The sequence below is a fragment of the Peromyscus eremicus genome, chromosome 17 (assembly GCF_949786415.1).
Source record: "Peromyscus eremicus chromosome 17, PerEre_H2_v1, whole genome shotgun sequence".
Taxonomy (NCBI): Eukaryota; Metazoa; Chordata; class Mammalia; order Rodentia; family Cricetidae; genus Peromyscus; species Peromyscus eremicus.
The window spans coordinates 52,640,091-52,653,399 of record NC_081433.1 but is presented as its reverse complement, the minus strand read 5'-3'; positions in this window follow the sequence as shown (position 1 = coordinate 52,653,399).

The following is a 13,309-nucleotide window of genomic DNA, read 5'->3' as shown; positions in this document are numbered from 1 at the left end:
TTTAGACTTGCCAAGGAAATAAACCACTTTTCTTTCTATGGGGAAGAGTGAGGAGGGGATTAGAGAAAGTGTAGCATTACACTACCTGCAGTTCCCACACTGCAAGCAAGACTTGTAGAAAAGGACTTCCAACAGCATGGGTTTGAAAGGGTGGCAAAGGTCAGAACGTAGAGCGGTAAAATGCTGGTACTGATGCTTCAGACTTTGACAATTCTGGGTTGCACTGAGCACCCACTGCATCCCAGGACCTGCTGATGCTGCAGACTACGACAATTCTGGGATGCACTGAGCACCCACTGCATCCCAGGACCTGCTGATGCTGCAGACTATGACAATTCTGGGTTGCACTGAGCACCCACTGCATCCCAGGAGTGGTCTTGAGTCCTTTATAATCATTAATTTCTCTGATTCTTCTATGAGGTCTAGGTAGGGAAAATAGATTGAGAAGTGGAAACACAACTGAGTGGTGGAATCCAAATCTGAATTGAGACAGTGTGGTTTAAAAACTGAGCTCTGGAGAAATAACATTGCAGGAAGAAAGATGTGAAGGATAACAAACAGAAACACACACACACACACACACACACACACACACACATACATATAAAAACTAGTTGTTTCCTACAACAGTGAAGGAAAAGCTAATGTAGTATTTAGTTATTATAAGTGCCTAATTGTAGTAGTTCCACATATATTTCAATATTAAATTATTTTTGCCTGGAAATGTTTAATGACTAGGCAAAGAACTAATTAATTGTGTATCCCAGATGGGGTGCCTGTGCTTGTACAATCAATGTGAATTGAGCTGTACTTATCAAATGATTGAGAACTGGCTCTTGCTTTTGCCTTAAGGAACTATACTGAGCTCTCTGACTCCACTTCTTCCATTTGGGGGCGAACTATATATCTTCTTCACATGTATTCCACAGTCGTATTTGGAAGGTGCTGTCGATCCCGAGCCTTTACAGTTTACTGGAGGCTCTCTGAGTCTCCTCACTGGCAGACAGGGATGCCAGGAAATACATCATCTCAGGAACCAGGTTTCTTAGATATTTCTTGGGGGGGGGGAAAGTGGGAAGTAGATTAGACATTCCATTAATTTTTATGAAATATCTCCTTAACCTCGTAGCTCAAATTGCATGTCTTCCATATGAAATCTAGACATTTCACACTGAACCACGTGCCAGGCAAACATGTTTAAACGTTTTGACTTGTTGAAAGCACAGCTCCCATGTGCTTAGTGTGGTAATATTTTCCTAAACTGCAACACTGTGTGTACTGCTTTTTAGCATGCTGCCCCAGGGTTGTCTGAAGTTTCTGCAGTTAGTCTCCGTTGGGAATTTCAAGATGGTGTATATCTCTCTGTTTCTTTCTTCTTTTTATTCTCTGACTCTAATTTCCCCTCCCTCCTCTCTTCCCAGTCTTCCACCACCTCTCCTCTCCTAGATCCACTCCTCTTTTCCTCCAGAAAAGGCCTTCCAGAGATATCCACCGAACAAAGCATAACAGGTTACAATAAGCTAGGAACACATCCTCGTATCAAGGCTGGATGGGGCAACCCAATAGAAGGAAAAGGGTCCCCAAAGTAGACAAGAGATACCCCATTCCCTCTGTCAGTAGTCTCACAAGAACACCAAGCTACACGCCCATAACATACATGCAGAGGACCTAGGTCGAACCCACATAGGCTTCCTGATTATTGGTGCAATCTCTGTGTACCCCATGAGTCATGGGTAGTTGATTCTGTGGGCCGTGTTCTTATGGTGTCCTAGACAAGTTAAGAGTATCCCATCAGGCTGTTGTCTCTCAGAGCAAGCAAAATACTTTTAAAGCATTTGTAATTTACAGTATCTTGTGTCTCTGAAGATCTTGGACATAAATATTTTAAAAATTTAAAATTTAAAAAAATATTTCCCCTTGCCTGTCAGATGATATTTCACAGACAGTGATTGCCTCCGACCGAATAAAAATGAGTAACAGCATACAACAGCAGTTTTCAGAAGGGTATCTGAAGGAGCGCTCATGGCTGTGGTGAGAATGTCAGAATTAAAACGTCTTCTCACTCATTTTAGGTGGACTTGATCACTGTGCTACCAAGCAAACGACACTTGGCCTTTATCAGATGCCATTTGATTTGTCATTAAATATATAACGTCATTGAGTCCTCATCACTCAACTAGTCGGTGTCAGCCAACAAGTCAGAATACACTTATGTTTACAAAACCGGTGTGTTTCTGACTATACAGACCCTTAAGAGATGACAGCGTCAAAGTTGAAATGATCCAGTGTAAACAAAGTGCTGATTATCATCACAAACTGATGTGCTTGCTTCTGGCTCTTGCTCTCTGGGGAGAATCCTAATATGTAATTATATATCTCCTACCTCCCATTGCCACAGTCTCCTAAATTGCTACAGAGGCAGAGTTTCTGGAGAAAAGCCAGAAGTACAGAGTTTTGTCCCACTCACCAGTTCAGTGGCCAAATAAGCCACGTTTCTTCCCATGGGGAAGAAGGATGAGGTGGAGAGAAAGGAAATGTCTCTTGTCAAGGTCAAGTCCCTTTAGATGGGAACATAAGTAGAGAAGAAGTGGTTTATCAGGACCAATATTTCAGAGTAGGGTGGGGGAAGAGAAGACAGGTCAGGATGATGATGGGAACGGCAGTGATGATGACAACCACTGACCTGTGGAGAAAGCAGGATTCATCATCATGGGGACAGAAAAAAACTGGGTGCGAGGGAAGATCCCAGGAATCCCCAAGGATGACCCTAGCTTAGACTACTAACAATAGTGGAGAGGGTGCCTGAACTGGTTTACCACAGTAATCACATCGGTGAATACCCTAACTGTCATCATAGAGCCTTTCTCCAGTAACTGACGGAAGCAGATGCAGAGATCCACAGCCAAACACCATGCTGAGCTCCAGGAGTCCAGTCGGAGAGAGAGAAGAGGGATTCTATGAGCAAGGGGCATCAGGATCATGATGGAGAAATCTACAGAGACAACCAAACCAAACTAGTGGGAACTCATGAAATTTAGATCAACAGCTACGGAGCCTGCGTGGGACTGGACTAGGCCCTCTGCCTAGTGAGACAGTTAGTTGTGTAGCTTGATCTGCTTAAGGGGCCCCCTGGCAGTAGGATCAGAATCCATCCCTGGTGCAAGAGCAGGCTTTTTGGAGCCCACTACCTATGATGGGACACCTTGCACAGCCTTGAGGCAGGGGGAGGGGCTTGGACTTGCCTCTACTGAATGTACCTCCCCATGGGAGGCCTTGTAGGAGGGAATGGGGTATGGGTTGGGAGGGGGAGGCTGGAGGAAGGAAGAGGGAGATCTTTGATTGGTATGCAAAATGAATAATTTTTTCTTAATGAATAATTTTTTCTTAATGAATAATTTTTTCTTAATTAAAAAAAAGGAAAAAAAGAAAGTAAGATCCATGCATGGGAATGAACTAGGCCCTCTGAATGTGGGTGACAGTTATGTGGCTAGATCTGTTTGGGGAGCCCCTGGCAGTGTAGGACCAGGACTTATTCTGGCTGCATGAAAAGGCTTTTTGGAACACATTCCCTAGGGTGGGACACCTTGCTCAGCCTTGACACAGTGGGGAGGGGCTTGGTCCTGCCTTAACTTAGTATGCCAGACTTTGTTGACTCCTCAAGGGAGGCCTTACCCTCTCTGAGGAGTGGATGGGGGCATGGGATTGAGGAAGGTGAGAGGGGGGCAGGAGAAGTGGAGGGAGGGGGAACTGGGATTGGTATGCAAAATGAAAAAAAATTTTTTTGAAAAGTAAATAAATTAAAAAAAAAGGAAAGCAAGATCCAAGCAGAGGAATAATGATGTTGCTCTGTCTTCTCCTTTCTGTGTGTAATACTAATTTTGGTAGGTAGTCTCAAATTTTCTGGCATGAAAGTCACAAACCTAGCAAAGCATCTCCATCCTTTCAAATCTCAACTGGAGGAAGGGAATAAGGTCCTGTACTAACATCTCAACCTATTCTATCTCCTCCACAGTAGCAATTCTGAATCCACAAAGGTTAGTCCTTCTCCTAGAGGGGTGGTAACGGATAGCTTGTCTTATTCAGCTTCCTTATGCTTTTTATGGTTATTTATCATGATCTCTATATTCTAATCCTTCACCATGGCTTTTTAGATAACGGGAATTCTTCTTCAAAGCTTGGGTCTTCCAATGAAAGCTGGGGCTTATTTTGTAACTCTAAAGATGGCAGTTCTCTTTGGGTATGGGTTCTGTTCTCTCTCTCTAAATGATGGATACCTCAGCCCTATCAAGGGACTACGTAATAACAAGAATTATCAGACAGGAAATGATTGGGTGACATGTCATAGTGTGTGACTGGTGGAACTCTGTGAAAAACAATATCCCTTCCTTCTTACTCCCTGAATAGAAATAAGTGACAGCCACTTCCTGATGCAAATTACATTAATGTCTCTGCCAAACACTAACCCTACTCTAGTGTCTTCATGTAGTTCTTGACAGCACATACTATATTCATACATAATGATGATATGTTTATCATGATGATGATAACATATATATGTATACATTATATATTATATATAACAAATGTATGTCTGTACACACACACACACACACACACACACACACACACACACATATATATATATATATATATATATATATATATAAATTATATACATAGAATATATGCCTGAAAATGCTAAGCAAGCATTGTACCACTGAGCTGGACTTCAGTCCCCTAGTTTGTGTTCATTTGTCTTAACCATATCATGTATACATAAGGCTCTTGATTCATCTTCAGAAAGATACATTATTGCATTATGTAGGCCTCACTCATTCAATGCCTACTATGACTAAGTAGAAGAGGTCTAAGGCCTATTTAGCAAAACACAAATGTCTATTAGTAAAATCATTGAGCATCGGGCTGTGTGGTGGTTCAAAGAGGGCTGTAGAGTATCTGTTTTGATTCTCAGAGCCTTTGAGGTCACTTCCTGGCCATGTGACTAGCACTTGCCAGCATAATTAATTTTCCTGGCATGGAGTGAGTTCAGGCAACGACCGCACATCTGAGATCTACATTAAGAAAAGGGTTTTAGGAGTGAAGCGTGTGAAATCTCACATAGAGCTGGCCTTCCTTTTGCCCTTCTGGATACACACCTGTCAGCTGGAAGCCTGGGCTTTGGGCCAATTTCAGATGCTGCACTACAGGTCTGCCGGGGCCAGGCAGGGTCACTGTAACTAATGCACTCCCCTCATCCCACACAGCCTCTCCTGAAGAACTGGAGAGGCAAATTCTATTTCTGTTTATTTGGGAAGAGTTTTGATTCTCCAGTATTGGATTTATTCTTCTTGTTTTCCTAGTTGGAGTGAAGTTAATGTTACGTCACGTTCCTTAGTTACGTTCTTTTGTAATCAGTCTTGGAAACCCCCAGAATTAGAAACTCCAGCTTTCTGCTCTTCCACCATCATAGGTGTGTCTTCATAGGATGTGACTAATTATCAGTGTTCTTTCATATTTATTCTCTTCCCTGGCTTATGGGCCCCACGAGGAACTATCTTGATACTCCCACATCTGGCTCTCAGCCTTGCATTTGGCACCATTTACAGATAGCGCCAGGAAGAATGAGCTCCCCTCCACCTAACTTCAGGACATAGACTTTATTGAATCTCACAACATCTGGAGATGGAAATTTCATCTCTACCAGATTGGATGTGAATTTATGTTGTCATTTAACTTACTTTTGTTAATTTATAAGAATGTGATATCTTCCGCCAAAGTTTAAGGGATTAATAACCTAGTTAGGCATGGTGGCACATGTCCCAGAGCTTAAGATGTTAAGGTGGGAAGATGATGAGTTCAAGGCCAACCTGAGTTACATAATGAATTTGAGGCAAGTCTGGACTATGTGGTGATAAAAATGTCTTAAGTAACCTGAAACCAAACCACCGTCACCGACTAACGTTAATAGTCTAAGCATCTACCCTGTGTATTGGCTGTTTGGAGTTTGTTCTCTGGTGAGTTTAACGAGCAGAAACCAAACCAAACCAAGCCACCCATTTCTGTTCGGATTCCTTTAGGAAGAAAGAAATACAAATCTTCCTTAATACCCGTGCCCTTATGAAACAAAAGTAGTAATGACTTTATCCTGTGGGCTCAGCACTTCGTAATTATCAATAATGTAAATGACTCCTGGAAGAAGAGTCTGAAAAGGCTTCCGTCAGCATTTCCCGAGAATCCCATCAGTCGGCATTTCAGGGAGTCACCACAACTGTAGAGTGTCTGTTCTATTTTGTTGAATTCCTTTCTTCATGGCCACTTCCCCACAATCCTTCATCTTCATCTCTCCCTTCCTTTTGTTTCCTCCCATCCTTTATCTTCTTCTGACTCTTCCTCAGCATCATCTGACCCAGGAGCCCTTATTGACGCCATTCATCGTAGAGGGACACTAGCTGCTTCGTGGCCCACCTGTGCCCCACACCCCCGGGCTGCTTGCAGTTCTGCTAATGTTTTTCTCTTTCCTCTGTAAGTGATATTATGCCCTGCCCTTTACAGGCAGCTTCATTATTTGCAGAAACCTCGTCTCGGTAACTCTAGCAGGCTTTTACTTCCCTGGGTATTTCTGAGCTGACTTTTGGCCAACTGTGTCTTACAAAGTCAGCAGGTTTCTCCCAAATATTATCATTAAGTGTTTCCTGTGTGAAATCCTGTCCTTTTCAGTGTACTTGGAAGAAGGAAATAGAAAAAACAACATGAGTATTTATATAGGATCTTTTCTTTTTACAGCCAATTGCCCTTAGACAATTTCAGTGAGAGAGTAAAGAGATTGAAGCTGGGCAAATAGCGATGGAGAGGGTTAAAATCTTTCATAATGTTCCACAGGGACCAATCTGCCTTGTGTGACCTCCATAAAACTGTTTGAGTTCATTCCCTTGGTGTCACTGATCCAGATTCAGTTTTTAGAGTTCAAGGCACTGATAGGCCTGATGTATAGAGAAGGCACTCTAAAGCATCCTCTAGGGCTCTTGACAAATGGCCAGTGGTTATGTAGAAGCTGTGTCCTGGGAAGGGTTGACCTTGGCATGGAAAGTGACACTCAATGTCTACTCTTCAGGAGTTAGGTATCTGAAGTGGAGTGGGTGGGGTAGTTCTTTGAAAATCAAAGGTAGGACCCACATATGACAGAGAATATGGACTTTAGTTTTCCTGGGCCTGGATTCCCTCACTTAATACAGTATTTTCTGAGAAATGGCACTGTAACTTTTAAGTGAGCATGATGTGGTAAGAAAGAGCCAGGGGAAAATTGAAAAGGAATTTTAGATTCAAGCTATTATTTAAAAAAAAAAAAGAAATGTTGAATATGGGACATGAAAGTAAAGATGAAAAATTGAGTCTTGAAACTTACGTAACTCTGGGAAAACTAAAATAAGTCTTCTCCTTCAGTTTGTTGCATTTTTATGGAAATGATATAAATATAAATTATATATACATCACTCTTTAAAACTTTTATAGTAGTTAAGAGATGTATTTATTGATACGTTCATTTATTAAGTAATTTATTTTGATTTATTATATTTACATTTGAAATGATTTTGAAAATTACTAATGTACTCAACTTTTATATTGTTAATATATGTTTTGTCCTATTTTTCTCCAGATTAATTTAAAGAAAATTAAGATTTATTATGTTAGTAAAACAAAGAAAAAGAATGTGAAATCCTTAAGCTTTTGACACACAAAATACAATTATATTGTAGGTCTACTTCCTTTTCTCTTTCTTGAGGAGGGTTTCATATCTTATTTTCTCCTTTTAAGGTATTAGAAACCAATCCTGGAAGAATTGTTTTATGGTTTTTCTAGCTGTGTTGAGAAAACATATCTGTGGGCAAGGAGAGTAGATTCAAGAAGAGGAGAATATAACATGGAGAGTCCATCCCTTCCAGGTCCTGGGTATGGTGAGAACAGAGGGGAGATAGAACACATAGTTCTTGTGTTTGTATGTCCTGATTTTTCTGTCCATGTTTAGCACATTATAGGAGACCCCAAGGAAAAGGAGTGAGGACTCCAGAAAAGAGTGCTTCCTGTGAACATCCACCAGCAACTTAGTTATTAAGTGATGGAGATGGAGTCTTATAAGCAGCTGAGGGTGAATGAGGGGTGTTCTAGCACGATAAGGTGGCTGTAAGTTATGGCTGCAAAGCAGGTTGCACAGGCCTGGACTGGATCTGAATCTCAGACAGCCTTTGGAGAGGGTTCGTGAATCAGCAGAAACAGTGAGATATGCCTTGGTATAGAGGGTCTCCAGGAGTGTGTCAAAAACAAAAGGAGTAGGCTTCACGGTTGCTGTGACTGGAGGCTGCCATGATGTCTAGCATCACCAGACACTGGTATAAATCATAAGATACTGCTATTTCAAAGCACTCTAATTTTTACATATCAGCTACTATTAAAATTATTACATTGGACTTAGTAATACTGGATCTTTTTTCTTTTTCTTTTTTTTTTATCCATGTACTGCTCCCCTCCAGGAGGAAGAACAGATTTGTATCTTGCATTTCCCATTTCTACTTTCTGGCTGTACCTCTTCCTCCTTTCTACTATAGACCACTCCCATCAGAGTCCTAATGCAGCCTCTGCACCTTCTGTCTCGTGACAAAAGAGCATCAAAGTGTCACAGGATTTTACCTCACATGGAGACATTTCCATTTAACATCTGTATAGGAAGGATTCAACATTAAAATCAAAGAAAGAAAGCCATAGCAAACTTTAAGATTTCTCTAGCAGTTGAACAAAGAATCAAGACAGGGCCTTTCTCTCCAAACTCAGCACATGGGCATATATTTCAGTGGGGGAATGGAGTACCTACGAAATGGTTATTTATTCCAGACCACAGGAATCCCCATTATTTCAAAGTTTTCATTTTCTGGAAGATGGAAGGTATTTGTCTGGGCAGCTGTATTACGGGACATACAGGGCAAGCCAAACGTTGGGGAATAGGTGCCAACTACAAAGCAGGAAATGAAAGGTTCTGACCAGAAGGGACAGCATCAGCCTATGTTTTCCCAAGGTGGTTTGTAGGTGGGATGTCATCAAGACTGCACTGGTGAGTTCTTGATGAAGAGCAGAGATCAATGCCATCAGTCTGGTGGTGGGTGAAGGGAGCTGAGGGCTTTGTGAGAATTTGGAAATCCATCTTTAAATATCTTTAGCTATTACTCAGAGAAGGTCTGGATAAACTTATGAATGTGTGAATCACATTCATTTTTTACCAAGTGCAATTATTACAATGCAATTATAAGGTTAATAAGTAGAGCATAAAGAGTAACAGGGGCACCAAGGTGAGTAAGTACCTGCTGTATTTGTAGTCATAAGCAGGTGGATAAAATTCCTAGCCTATAATTACAAATGTATTTATTATGAACCAAGAACAAAGAGAGCACAGAACATGTTAGAAGAGTCTCAAACAAAGTATCCAGTAAGCAATTAGTACATTACAAGTTGAAGTGTCTATCAACATGGTTTTAGGATACAAATGGGATTATATGTATAAGTTTTTATGTTCTAAATTTAAATTCCAGTCCAGACTCTATTATTGGCTGAATCTTTTATTGGCTGAATCAATTTATACAAGTAAACTTAAATTTTATGAGACATTCTCTTCTACAAAAATGTTAGCAATTATTAATAATAAATTATTGTTTAGCTAGGCTGTAGTGGTGCATGCCTTTAATCCCAGCACCCAAGAGACAGGGAATGGCAGATCTCTGTGTGTTTGAGGCCAGCCTGGCCTACAGTGTGAGTTCCAGGAAAGGCTCTAAAGCTACAGAGAAACCTGTCTCAAAAAAGCAAAAAAGAAATTTTGTTTATAATGCATGTTTTCATTTATAGACTAGGCAATTGACTAGGGAGTCATGAGAGACCTACTCTGCCTGCATTTGGAGAAACACACACACACACACACACACACACACACACACACACACACACACGAAATCCATCCAGAGAAGTTCATTCAGAAGTGACTGAAGTTGGTAAGTGCTATGAAGTAAAAAGTGAAAAAAAATTGCAGAAGACAGAGGAATAGATAATATTGGTTGTAGGACAATTTCATAACTTTAAATAGTGGTATTTAAGAAAACACTAAAGGAAATAAAGGATTGAGCCGTGTTAATAGTTGCGGAAGGTGTGATATAGGTGATATAGAAAGGGTAATACAGAAAGATGCTTTATGTGTCCCAGCAACACTACTGGACATGAGTGAGCAAGGATGTCTGATGTAGCAGGAAGTGAGAACAAAGAAGGAATTAAAATATTCTAAAGCCTTGCAGATGATTCGGATGATTTTTTGCTTTTCCTGTCACTGAAATGGGATGCAATTAGAAGGTTTTGTTAGGATTTCTTGTATTTTAGCAAGGTCAGTTTGGCTGCTACTTTGAAAGAAACTCTAGGGTGACGTCCATTAAGGTTATGGAGTCCTGTTAGGAAGCTGTCAATAATCCACATAGAAGGTGAAGTTGTTGGTAGAGAAATAGAAAGTAGTTTGTATGAGCCCAGCAGCAGCTTGGTGTGCTGACAGATGGATGTGCATTTTAATGGGGAGAGAGATTTCAATCCAGGCAGAGGATGGAGTCCATATGTACAGAAATGGGGCAGAAGGGCCAAGAGGGAAGGTAAAATACTTAAGTTTAGGGTATTAGTCTTAAATGCCTGTTAGACATTCAAGTGAAGTTATGGAATAGGTGTTTGGGTGTATGAATCTGGAGCTCAATGGAAATGTCCCAGCTAGAGTTACAAATTTGCAAATTGTCAGCATATAGATGATATATAAAACCATGATGTTGGATGAGATCATCAAAGGAGTGAGTATAGAAAGAGAAATGGTCTGAAGACTTAGTCTCAGCACACATCAGCATTAATACATTGAAGAAAAGTGGAGGAAGAGAAATAGGGAGTCAGAGTGGCCGGTGAGATAAGAGGAATGTCAGGTGAATGCGGTTTGCCAGATGTTAAGTAAATAAAATGTTAACAAGGAAGGAATGAAAATTAGTCTCAAATCCTGCTGAAAGCTAAGTAAAAAAAATCCCTAGGAGTTGAACACTACTTTTTGCTACTTTAAAGTTTTAATTAAAAGTATATGTGTATGTGTGGGCTCCTTTACGTATGTGTGTGTACCAGGCGAATACCTGATGCTGTGGCGGTGAGAAGGCATAAGGTCTCAGGGAACTGGGATTACAAGTGCTTATGAGCAGCCTAATGTGGCTGCTGGGAACTGAACCAAGGTCCTCCGCAAAAGCAGCAGGTGCTCTTAACTACTTGGCCACCTCTCAGCATTGTTTTTTTTCTTTTCTTTTCTTTTTTTAACTGAGCAGTTCTGTGTGAACCCATTGGGCTCCAAGAATGAATGAGGGAATAGTATTTTGTTGCAGAAGGAAGATGAGAAATGGGGCAGGAAGTAGAGATGCACAAGGGCTCAGGCGAAGCTCGTAGTTTAATGGGAGACGTAATAACATACCTATGTGCTATTGGAAAAGATCCACATAGGAAATAAATGTGAAGGACCATGATGGAGTGCAGCAAGGCTTTCAAGCAGATGAACGGACATGGGAGTTACCATTACTAAATGAAGTGTTTGGGCTTTGGTAAATAAGACAAGGGCTGTTCGTTCGGAAGTTATAAAGTAGAGGGGACAGGGACAGCAGATCCACACAACTTGGGAGGTGTAATGGAATAGAAGTTTATGAAGTCTCTTCTGATTTATTCTGTTTCCTAAGAGCAAGATGAAGCTGGGGGAGATCAGAAGAGTAGAGGAGGGAATGGTCCAGATAAATATGGAGGGCTACTGGTAAGCAATTAAGTACCTTTGATTCTAGAACTACTACCTCCAATATGTACACACGTTGCCTCTGTTCTAGAAGTACCCAACCTATGATCTAAGCCTGAGGCATGGTGGACTGTGTACACCATCATGAACACTGTGAGTTTGGCTCAATACGTCTGTGGGTAAGAAAACATATAACAATGTCAGGTGGTTGAGTCTGGTCTCATTCATTTGTTTAAATATCCACAAGGCACATTGGTGAATTAGATTTAACCAAGATTAGATGTTTGCCAAGAAAGCATGAGGTCATAAGAGAGGCCTCATAGATTTGAAGATATATGCAAGGACTGACTATAGTGACTGATTATGAACTTCAAACTGACTATGGAAATGAGCGAGAAAATGACGGATAGTAAAGGATAATGGATGTTGCTAGGATTGATGGATTATACACCATAATGAGTCAGAATACCACAGATATGGGAACAAAAGGAAACTGGAATGACATAAAAATTGATAGTTAGTGACGTCAATTCTTTCCATGAAAATGGGTAAGAAGAGTTTATATTTTCTTCTTAATGGAAGGTTTATTTTTTAGAGCATTTAAAAATGGAAAATGACAAGCTCTAATTCTTTCTTTTAGAGAAACTCTAGCTGCTCTGTGGAGAATGTATTATAGTAGGGCTGGTAATAAAATCAGCACTAAGGGGGGATGGAAACTGGAGAGTTCTGGAATATACTTTGGGATGAATTTGATGGGGTTGATAGTGATTTGGGTATGGGGATGAGCCAAAATGAAGAATCAAGTATTAGCTTTACATTTTGTGGTACAGATATTGGGTGGCAAGAAGTACTGTGATTTCCTCTAGGAATAGAGCAAAGCCTTTCTTTCCAAGTTGGATATTGCTCAACGCCAGAGATTCATTTCTAAAAGAGCATCATTAGGAACTTTCATCACACAGTCTGGAGAGCACATTCATAAGCATACATGGGATACCATCCTACAACTTGCGTGGGTTGTGCGGTATACCAGTTGTTTCTAGCACACATGGTATACTGTTGTGGAATATTAGTTGAAGATGTGTTACATTTGTTTATCTGTGGAACATTTGTTTTGTGATGCAAAGATGCATTGCATTCTTTTATATTGCATTTGTTTAACTCTGTGAAGCTGTGTTACTTTGCCTGTCTAAAACACCTGATTGGTCTAATAAAGAGCTGAACGGCCAATAGCTAGTCAGGAGAGGGTTATGTGGGGCTGCCAAGCCAGAGAATAAATAGAAGGAGAGATTGAGGAGCAAAAAAACGGAGAAGAGAAGGACTTCAAGGGCCAGCCACCCAGCTACAGAGAAAGCAATGGAGTAAGAAGTAAAGAAAGGTATGTAGAAAGGTTAAAAACCCAGAGGCAAATTTTAGTTAAGACAGGATAATTTAAGTTAAGAAAAGCTGGCTAGAAATAAGCCAAGCTAAAGCTGGGCATTTATAAGCAAGAGT